The sequence below is a fragment of the Euprymna scolopes genome, chromosome 18, assembly GCF_053919585.1.
Source record: "Euprymna scolopes isolate OS-2025 chromosome 18, ASM5391958v1, whole genome shotgun sequence".
Classification (NCBI taxonomy): Eukaryota; Metazoa; Mollusca; class Cephalopoda; order Sepiida; family Sepiolidae; genus Euprymna; species Euprymna scolopes.
Genome location: NC_136499.1, coordinates 93,799,235 through 93,811,490, shown reverse-complemented (window position 1 = coordinate 93,811,490; position 12,256 = coordinate 93,799,235).

Sequence of the window (12,256 nt, the reverse complement as noted above, 5' to 3'; positions counted from 1 at the left end):
AGCAAGCCTTTAAACACTTAAGCACCTACGCTTCACAATCAGATAAAATATTGTAAATAATAGAGACTCTGAAGACTAGTAGATAATGCATAGGTATATTTATCTAAATAGAAAAAATAAAAACTGAAAGAGAAAAATGGCGGGTGTGAGAAAGTAAAAACCATAACAAAAAACGAGGGCAAGAATATTAAGGAGTGAAGAAATCGAAAGACTGAAACAGTTCGTAAGTAAATGGAACATGAAATATAACGTCGCATGGCAAAGTAAACAAACACATTGTCCAGAATAAGAAATGAGAAAAACATGCCGGACATGGGGGCGGGTATAGAAAAAAGCGTGCTGTGTTGCCGGTTATTGCAAAACGAAGTAAGGATCACCAAGGGAAGAAATTAGGGGAAATATAACTTTTTAGTTTCAAGTTACTTAATGGGATATAATGTGTTCAAAACCTGGGGGAAGAATAGATAATGCATTACGGATGTGTTTTCGGCAGCCCCCATGACTTCCGCCTCTCCTAATTTGTCTCTCACTCTTTATTCGGAACGAGTGATTTTTCTTAAAAAGGGGGAAGAAAAAACTGTATTCTAGATCGGCAGAATTTTGCGTTAGCAGTAGCCTAACATGCCGGGACTTTTTCTCGTCCTATTTGTATCTTGTAACCATGTCACTAGTAAGGGAGCTGAAGTTTAACGTTTTTTCTGGGCTGACATAATCTGCCTGATGGTCAGGAACCGGAACCTTGGGCTAACCACTATGGAGGCCCTCCTATCAGCAGGTGTATTGCCATTTGGTGAATGGCTTCTGGAACATGCGGTAGCTTTTTGTGGTGCTTCTCGATGCCATATTATTGGGTTATTTTTACTGTGGCACTATTTCTTTGTGTCACTGTTTCTAACACACTCTGCAGCATGGACCAGTGGTAATTTGGCCATGAGCGTAGAGATACAAAGAAACCCCTTCCCATAATTCCCTTGCTATCTTTCTGTCTCTTTCCTTCACGACCACCATTATGTGAGGACGCATATTCTGTCTCTCCGTAAATTAGGGGGCCACCCCCTCCCTGAACACTAGTTAGGGTAGGTTAGTTAGCTTTGAAAAGCATATTGTCCACTTTTAAATTGTTTTTTCTTGTAATATATATTGTATCTCTAATGTAAAATAAAATAGTTAGTTATACCTTATGTATATTACAATTGTGTCGCGTGTCGTTTTTCTTGTGTCTGCCATGAATGCCCTCATAAATGTCTTAAGTCGAAAGGCGGCCCTGAGGACAAAGAGATGAAGATTCCCACCAGAATGCCACCAGGGTGAAGAGATCATCTTGAGAAAAGAAAGGAGCCACACCCAGATCCAACATCTCAGGTATGATTTTCTTCTTGCTACACAGACCCTTATGACTGGCCCATGTCCATATCTTCATGAGACCGCTTTAAGACATTTACTATAACACGTCTGTCGGTCACACCTCAGTGACCGGCTGATAGTGGTATATTACGGCTTTACGTTATCATGGTCTATAAACAAAATATTTCTTCACTACTTTTTCTATTTTTTTAGTTTTGCGCTATCCAAGTCTGTCTACCTGTTCCACAAATCCGAAAACTTCGTCATGAAAACTCTCCAGAAAAAAAAACACACACACAATTAAACCCAGAACTAAAACTTCCAACGTAGACCCCACTATCATGTCTCCTTCTCGAACATCAGGGGTCTACGCTCCAACCTTCCTGAGGTTAAAGCTCAATCACGGGAGACCAAACCTGACCTATTCTTCCTTAAGCGAAACTCATATTGGACCGACTATTTTCCTGATTAGTTCGTAATTAAACAATATTTTAATTTAACATCGAAATCTGACCCCCAAGATAGACATCGGTATGGAATATGTGCCTATATTAGATATAGCTTTCTATGTTGTAAGAACAGCTTCAGAGAAGAAAATAAATTGCCCTACATGTGCCCACACTACGGCGTTTAAATTTGTCCTCTTTCTCCCTCATTACACTGAAGTTAGTATATTTAAGAGCATATCTGAGAAAATTGACCACGAACTGTTTGCTCATCCTTCGGCTAACATTTACGTCTGTGGAGATTTCAATGCTCACAATGTGGAATGGTTAGCACACTCCACCTAGACAAATGATGAAGTAAGATTCTGTCACTATTTTTCCATTATTTATGACCCAACTGAGATTGTTCACCCCCCCTCCCCCGTGTGCCTGAAAGATGGTTAATATACAAGTGTCCAAGACATGTCCTCACAACTTGCACTGGACTATGTTCCTCCTCTGTTCTAACTCCACTGGGATCTTCAGACTACTCAGTTTCCTCCATTAAGATAACAACAAAATATAATGTCCTCCTAATGTGCAGAAATCAGAGGCCCTCAGTATTAATGCTTGAGTCCCTCAGGGGCCCATCCTGGGCCCAACTCTCTTCCTGATCTACACCAATGATCTCCCAAAACACATACTTAAATCATTTGTTGACATATATGCTGATGACACGGCCATCTATGGTAACACATCAAAGGGCGTAAATGACAAAGTTCTCTCTGATTCTCTCTTCTCTGATCTTGAGCGCGTGGGGCAAAGGGGTTAGAGGTGGCTGGTTACTTTTAATGCATCTAAAACCAAGCTCCTATCTTTACATCATAAACGCTCTGATCCCCATCTGGCATCAATTGAAATGGATTGCTCTCGTCTTGGGGAAGCTTCATGTTTTGGCACGCTTCTGGGTTTGACCTTTACTCCTGATCTGAAATGGAAAACGTACATTAAATTTGTTGCCCAGGTCGTTGGGAAATGGTAGGACTCTTCTACTGCTCCAGAAGATATCTCACTACTGAGTCAATTCTCTATCTCTATAAAAGCCAAGTACGCCCCAGGATAGAGTACTGCTGCAACATCTGGGCAAAAGCTGCTAAACAGACTATCCTGATTGACAGAGTACAAAATAGACTTCGTGACTTAGTAGGTTATGCCCTTTTCTCTTTCCTGCAACCTCTCTCCCACAGAAGAGACGTTGCGAGCCTCTTTGTTTTATCGTTATTTCCATGGCAAGTGCACGCCCGAGCTACAATCTCTCGCCCCCCCCTTCATGAAAAAACACCGTCTAGCTGAAACCACTGTCAGTAATTTCCCCACTATTTATCTGTGCCTAAATGAAAACGTAGATTCCATGAACAAAGCTTCTTTCTTAGAAGCGCACGCTTGTGGAATCCTCTTCCGTTTGCCTGTTTCCCTATGATTACAAAATGGATGTCTTCAAGTTCAACATAAATAAATTCCTGATAAATCGCCCCCTTAAGTAAGACACTTTCTCAAATCTTCAACACTAACTATTAATACAATAATATCCCATTGAATAACCCTCATCCCCGAGTGGCTTCCGGGTCATGACAAGTAGTGACCTCCATGTAAAAAAAGACATACCGCTCACTTGTACAGTATATCGATACTCTATGGCTGACTGGGATAGTTTTCGTACAATTATATCAGATCTACCTTTTAGATAAATCTTTAAAAAGAATGTGTCCTCTATAGTATCAGGCCTGACTGAATCATTAATTGTAGCTATAGACCAATTCATACCCTCAAAAAAATTCCAGCAAAAACCTAACAGCCAGCCGTGATTCCCTCCAGAATGTTCTGCTGCCATTGCACACAGAAATCACTATTTCCATTGCTTCAAAGATAATAGATGTACTGAGACTAAAGCCGCTTCCAGGACTGCCAGGAAACACTGAAAAAAAGTAATGGAGAACGCGAGAGAGTTGCATGCTCAGTAAGTCAAATTCAAACCAGCTGAACAGCGGCTTTGTTTTCTACCAATTTAGGCAAATAACAAACAGCGTCCTGAATAGATGTGTGAGCTTCATGCCAATCATCATCTATGGACCTGAAGTAATCTCGTCAGCATCGGACAAAACAAAACTCTTTGCAAAAACCTTTGAAGCTAAGTCTACGCTATGCTATCAGGGTCGCCCTCCCCCCGTATTCCATCCTGTGTCTGAAAATATACTATGTGACATACAGGTATCTGTACCTGATGTTGCCAAGCTATTCAAAAACCTCAATCCCAGTAAAGCAACTGGCCCTGATTGCATTCCTCTTATAGTGATAAAAAAGCTTCATCAGAACTATCTCCCATACTTACAAATCTATTGAAACATTGTATTAAGAAGAATTCAGGTGATGGCTTATCTCCCTATCAACACAGACAAATCAGTCTCTTGTGCGTCATGAGTAAGTTGCTAGAATCTATGTTAAATAGAAAAGTAGTCAACCACCTCAGCAAAAATAACCTCCTCAGTTACATGCAATATGGTTTCCGTTCTGATAGTTCTACAGCTGATGTGTTTACAGTTATATCTCTTAAGATTAGCGAATCTCTCGACTGAGGCTTTTTTTTCTAAGGCAATTGCCCATGCCATATCAAAGGCTTTTGATAAAGTATGGCATAAGGTCTATTCCACAAAATCTCCAGTTACGTTAAAGCTGAAAACGCCTTTTAAAGTATTAAATAATTTCTTTCTGATGGGTTAATAAGAATTCTAACAATATCTGCAGACATTTATGCTGACAACACTACCATCTATGGCAACACTTCAAAGGCTGTAAACGACCAAGTTCTTTCTCTCCTCTAATTTTGAGCACGTGGTGCAATGGGGAAAGAGGTGGCTTGTTTATTTAAATGCATCTAAGACAAAACGTTTATCTTTCAATCATACACGCTCTGATCTCCGTCTGGTATCAATTGAAATGAATGGCTTTCATCTTGAGGAGGCACCAAGTTTTGACAAACTTCTGGACTTGACGTTTACTCCTGATGAGAGACGGAACTCCTACATCAAATGCGTTGCCAGGTCTGCTGGGAAAATGGTGGGATCGTTTAACCGTTCTAGTAGATATCTCACTGCTGATGTAATTCTCTACATGTATAAAAGCCAGTTGCCCCAAGGATGAAGTGCTGTCGTCAAATCTGGGCAGTAACTGCTAGAAGCAGCGTATCCTGCTTTAACAGAGTTCAAAACACACTTCCTAGCCTAGTGGAGGATGCCCTGTTCTCTTCCATGGAACCTCTTTCCCACAGAAGAGACGTCGCGAGCCTGTCTCTGCTTTATCGTAATTTTATGGCAGTGCTCATCTGAGCTCCAATCTATTGACCCCCATGGTCTGACTTTTACGAAAAACACTCGTCTATCATACACCACTATGAATAATTTCACCCTTCTTTATCTGTGCCTAAACCTAAACGTAGATTCCATAAACAAAGCATCTTAGAATTGCACGCCTCTTGAACTCTGTTCCGTTTTCCTGTTTTCCAACTGACTACAATGTGGTTGTCTTCAAGTCCAACCTGAACAGATTTATGATAAGTCATCCCTTTAAGTAATCCAATTTACCAAATTTCCGCTACTAACAATAACTGACATGTTCCTCTTGAGCACTGCATGCTCATTAACCTTTATCCTCATGTGATCTCAGTGCTTCGATTAGTGGTGATTCTTTTGTAAAAAAAAAAGCAAACAGCTTAGAAACCTTGGGCACCAAATATTGTTATGACCTCTATAATAGTATTAACTTCTTTACTAATTAAATATTCGATTATCTACATATCTTATACAGCGATAAAATATATAATTGCTTAAATTACTCTATTTTATTTTGTATTTCTTTTGTAGGCGTCATAATGAAACAATTAGTTGCAATGGAAATGAGTTATGAATACACTACTTTTCACAAGTAGTATTATACGTTCTTCGTAATGCGGAGGAACAGTTGAATACATTTGTATATTTATTAAGAAAACGTAGAATGCTACTGAAAAATCACAATATTAAAGAAGGAATAATCACACTACATTTTTCTATAGCGGCGAAATAGTTTTAGCGAATGAGAATATAATAACCGAGATAATTATTTAGTGTTCGGAAATAGTATTTAAAGATTAGGCGAATGGGATTGTAGTTAGACAATCAAAACGATGTAATATTATTTCTGTACCTGAGAAGTGCTGGTAAAGCACGCGATTATATTTGGAGGATTAGAATTATTCTCCATTTCTTGTTCTCTATCTAAAACTAAATATACATTTTAGAACATTTAATTTTTTCAAAAAAATACTGTACGTGTACCACAGTATGGCGTTATTTGCTCACATCTGACTATAGCATGGATGTTTTTAAGTCAATGTAAACAAGTTAATGTTGAACCACTCTCTTTAAAAATAAAATTATTTCCAATTACAACTATTAAAACGAATCATCATATTTCTGTCTCACCATCGACCCGAAACTATTTTGACACTCATTGGCGAGTGGCTTTTAGGCATTGACAAGTAGTGATTTTTAGCAAAATCTCTTTCGTCTCCTGTGTCAACATGTTCTCCTATTTTATTATCTAACTTGCTTTATTCATGAGGTGAGTTCACACGTAACGAAGGTTTTTCCCCGACTCATTCAGAACGTGAGGTACACTACAATGACTTTATCACGGATTAATATATACAATGTGTTGAGAAAAGCCAAAGTCCTTATAAAACATGCGTTTATAGCTCTTATTATGTACAATGTTTTATTTTCCACTGATATTTGTACTAATCGAATGGATAAACGTTATTTCCCTGGTCGTTGTGTTTACATCTACAATACTAAAACCATGAAACGTATATCAAAACAATTAGTCTATAGCGTTCATATAAATACATTTGAGTCGTGGTAGTAAAAATAGGGGCTTTTCCAGTATCCTATGAATGTTGGCATTTGTTTCTCAGATAACAGAATACAACAAACCATATATAGGTAGCTGAATTTAACCAATAAAACAAAAGCTTTTGCAGATGAAAATATAAACCACGATGAAACTTGAACCAGTTTTTTATGTTTTTTTTTATCTCGGCTTGTGAACTGACACATAACACACCGTTTCGATTAATTGCGTTTGCTTTGTTACATAATTAAATTTCTTTAATCATATCTGTGAAAAAACCTAAACGTTTTCACGAAAGAGTTTGCAGAATATTTTCTACTTTCGCTTTGTATCTACCATCTCGTCGATGCTATACAAATATTATCCAAATCCAGACCTTCTGGTGAGCCCAAAGAATTTCAGTGCCTCGAGTTTTATTACTAGATTGACTGGTGCTTGATTAAGGATCTGATGTTCTGTTATTGCGATTTGATCTGTAATTAATAATGATTTCTGAATTTTTTATATTTTCATGAACAACGAATTTGTTGAATTTGTTCACTCCTTACCATAAAATACAGTTAAGCTTATTTAGATGCTATACACTCGAGTTTTATAAGATACGTTACTCTTATTTTTATTCATCAAACTGACATTAGTGATCGAGTGATATTACAAACATCCAATGTAAACCCGACTGCTTTTGATATGTAGAATATGACTATGAAGTTATACTATTGATTTATTGATGTAAAGGTAAGTAATGTGTTAATGTAGTTTGGAACTTTCCATAGACATATTATTCTCCCGGATTTTGCTTCACTATATTGGATGGTCTCTAAAGTTATTTGCGTGTTATATAGCGATCACATCTGCGCACACGTGTCTAGCATTTCAAATGATACAGTTCCAGACACAATACATCTTTAAACATTACTGTGTACTCATATTAATCGACAATTTACTCATAATTATATAAGCAATTATGAATATAGTTTTTTCTCGTATTTACTACCTTCAAAGCGTAAAGTGACCATTATGAGGTTCTTTTTAATATATATATATATATATATATATATATATATATATTAAGCACCCCTCTTTAGGTAGAGCACTTTCGTAAATAATCTCTCATATATATATATATATATATATATATATATATACATTACGAAGTGCGCCTATATAAGTAATAGATAAAAATATGATTTTATTTAAATTCTCTAATTATTTTTGGTGCATTAATATCAATTTTACTGGTCAGAGGAAGTGTTCGATGGAATGCTATTCTTAAATATGCTATTGAATAAGACGATAAAAAGCAGAATCTTTAAAGATCGATATTTCTTTTTAGACCAGACAGAAGATCTATATTATACAATCATCTTTTGTTTTACATTAGGCAAGAAAAAAAACTTAAACGAAAATTAGAAAAAATCATTCCTATATGAGATATGTATTTCTGTCCGTCTGTTTACTTGTGTGTTTGTTAATTACATTCAGTCAGGCATAACTATCTAGAACATGTTTAATAACATTCCCATCAAAGCTGACACAAGAGTTTCGAACTATACCTGATCCTTTATTTATCTCAATCGGGTTAATATTATTAGGACAATTTAAATATACATAGCAGTAATAGTTATTCGTCGTTGCCATATAGGTAAACTTGATCGTATTTAATTTTTTTAAGCCGTTTATTCCACTTGTGTAATACGTGTTTGAAAAATACCATTTGGTCTTCTTTCACTGCATACATCAGAGAAAAAAAGAAGCCGCCTTAAAACAGCCACCCTCTTTCGCACTTCCAATATAGTAGTTACTATTTAATAGATATTCTTTCAAGTCGTCTTGCGACTAGCAGTACTCGATGTCATTTTGCTGATACGTCAGCTTAAATTCTTTACTTTTACTATCTTAGTGGCTCCTTATTACTAATTTTAAAATGGAATAATCACTAGTTCAAAATATCATAGAAATGCTTCCTAACTGATTTTCAGTTCCATTAGAAAACAAATGCACATTACAAATACCAGCAGTTTAGAAGGTGTTCACAGTTCTACATGCTAACACTACTAAGTAATCTATTAATTACCTGCACGCATTGGATTTTCGGAGAGTTATTGTTGCAAACTGATGCGTGAATATGCTTATATATGTGCATATATATGTATATTTGTATATATATATATATATATATATATATATATATATATATGTGTGTGTGTGGGGGCCATGTGGGTGACTATTTGAAACGGGGTTAAGTTGGTATTGAAAGGTTCTTTAAATGCGGATATGTCAAGATGTATTAAGCTCAACATCTATTGTGAGTTTAAATATAATAATTTACCTCAAAAATACTTCGTCGATCACTCCATTATACACCTCCAATTATGCGTTTAGTTTGACTTTGCATAGAACTCTTACAACCTATCGCCATGGCTGATATTTTGATGAGAAGCATTAGACTTCAGAATACTTAGGTATAAAGAGCATATACTACTTCCCCGAACGTACATATATATATATATATATATATATATATATATATATATATATATATATATGTTTCTATGTGTGTGCTGAGTGGTTTAATTTATTATGTATACATAATGTATGTATATATATATATATGATTGCGACGTCTTGTCAGACGAGTGCAACTCCCTCAGACACTTAAAGTCCATGAGCCCCAAAATGACTTTTTTTTAGTCCTACCGGTGAATTCACACGCTCAAGCAGACATGACACTGAAGATGGTCATTGAGATCAATTATTACATGCTTCCAGCATTTCAAGCTTCTACGCATCACAACTTTTCCATTGCAACAGAACCACTTTTATAGACACATTCCTGAGGGAGTATCTATACACAGATGATGTAACAGAGTCTTAGCTTTGTACGACAGCTAAGTCTCTCTTTCGGTTCAAAATGTTGAGATCCAGCAACAAGAAAGGGCAAGATAGCCAGGAACCAGTTGAACTGCAGACCAGCTTAGTGCGGGTACTGGTCTCCCGCTTTATGTTTTTAAATCAGAGATTTGCTTCTTCTAGTCCTCTCCACCTCCATATATATATATATATATATATATATATATATATATATATATATATATATATTCGTTTGTAAAATGTTCGAATGCAAAAACGCGATGAACGCAATTTTAAAAATTATGAAACGATTACTTTAAAAGTATGCAATTAAAACACATGAGAACAAGCCAAAGCACCGGTTAAGTTATATCACATGGGGTTAATTATTTATTTGCTTTCAACTTAAAATAAACATTAAACTTAAGTCTACATTCTATATATCCGCTGTTTAATTATTCAAAGTTTTTATTTTAAGAGATTGGATTGAAGTATTTTTATTCGAAATCTTCGTATTGATACATAATTACATACATACGTACATATTTATGCATATATATATATATATATATATATATATATATATATATATATATTATCATACAACATGTGAAAGCATGTGCAATACCCTGCTCTCATCAGCTGAGTGATTAAGCAGTTTCGGTTGCCCAAGCAGGACTGCCAATTCTGGTGCCACCAGCATCTATGAGAATAAGAACTTAGCTGCCGAGCAGGTTATTAATAAAAAAGACAACAACAAAGATTTTTAATCAACTAGAAAACAAGAGAAAAAATATAGTAAAAATACCGTCTTTTATGGAGTGTTTCAGGTGTCGTTGTCCTACTGAATGAATCCGATAAGAGCCCTTCGAATTTGCGAACGTTACAAATGGTAAAAAAAAAACCCAGGAGAAGAGAGAAAGAAAAAAAGAAAGAAAAAAACTAACATTGAAAATGCAAGAATACACGCGAACAACAAAATGAACAACAGGAGGTCTTCCCCTTGAATAAGATATTTTGAGATTTGAGTAATATATATATATATATATATATATATATGTATATATATATATATATATATATAAATATACATACATATATACTAGCTGTACCCTGCCACGCGTTGCAGTGGCTCAATTTGGTGTAATGGAAAGATTTAATAAAAGAGAAAATGCATGTTTCTTATATTAGTACAGCAATCCACTGCAAAAAGTGAAAAAGAAGGCGAAACTGAAAAAAATGGTTCTCTTGCAGAATTTGATCTGGATCCTCGAGAGTTTCTGTCAATCATTCATGTTTTGGACTTGACCAACAATCAGTGGATGAAGCCGAATGTAGCAAAAATGTTGAAACACTAAATGCTTTTTTTTTTTTTTTTAAATGTGATTTAGTAATTAATATTTGGTTGATGGTGGGGGGAGGGGGGTTACTATACACAGATTCGAAAAAGTCGTCCAAAAACAAATAAATGAAAGCAAAGGTAAGGTAATTTACGTTTCTACCTAATCGGATAATTGTTTAGTGTTTTTATGTAATGTAAAATGTTTAATTGGCTCAAAAAACAGAAATGGTCGCGAATTCTGTTGAATACGTTAAGTTTGGGAAAGTAAGTTGAAAACTAAAAACTATACAAAACAGTGTCTGAAACTCACCGAACATATGTTACCATGGCATAGGCTGGCATAATTGATAGGTTTCTGACAGTATTTTGTATAGTTTTTTTAGTTTTAACTCACTTTCTCTAACTTAAAGTAATCAACAGTGTCCACCACCATTTGTAGCTTTCAAATACACCAATAAACACTGTTTTTCGAGCCGACTAAATGTTACATTAAATGAAAAGGGTTTATATTACTAAACACAGATACAAAGAAGTTGTCAAAAAATAAATATATAACAAATATATGTTATCAAAGGCAAGAAAAGTAAGTGTTCTACCTAACTGGATAAGATTTTAGTGTTTTTATGTAATGTATAATCGGTTCAAAAACATTCAATGTTTATCGGTATATTTGAAAAATACAAATGGCGGCAGACTGTATCGAACATGTTAAGTTTGGGGAAATTTTGGGAAAATGAGTTTAAACTAAAAATACTGTTAGGAACTCACTCAATATATGTTACCATGATGTAGGCTGGCATATAATCGGTGGTTTTAAACTTTTGCTCGATACAGGTGACGACTTTTAAAAATCCCTTTTAGTGATTACCTGGTGTGAGGATATTTGTACAAGTAAACGGCAAATCTGCTCAAAAAAATCCGGTATTATTTTACTTTAAGGCCCGTTTCACGTTCATATATAACGAAATATTTTATTGTAGATTTCGGTGTGCTAAAAACGAATCTGCAAACTGTTTACGTAGCAAAAAAAAAGTTTTGATGACATTCATGAAATTACTTTTTCGAAAAGTGGGTGATCACTTTTCAATGTAAATTTAACTTAGAATGAGCACCCACTTTCTGGCCACCTGAGAGAGGGGCATTTTTCTGTTTCTTGGCTAAAAAGTTTTTTGTTTGATTTCTTTTGCATGGTAATAACCCCTGAACTCTGGGACTATTTTCCATTTAACAGCCGTAGCCTTCGTTTACGCTATGCGTAAGCATAAACGAAAGCTGTTTAGCCAATAAACATGGGAAAAAATCCCCCCTCTCTCAGGTGGCTAGAAAGTGGGTGCTCATTTTAAGTTAAATT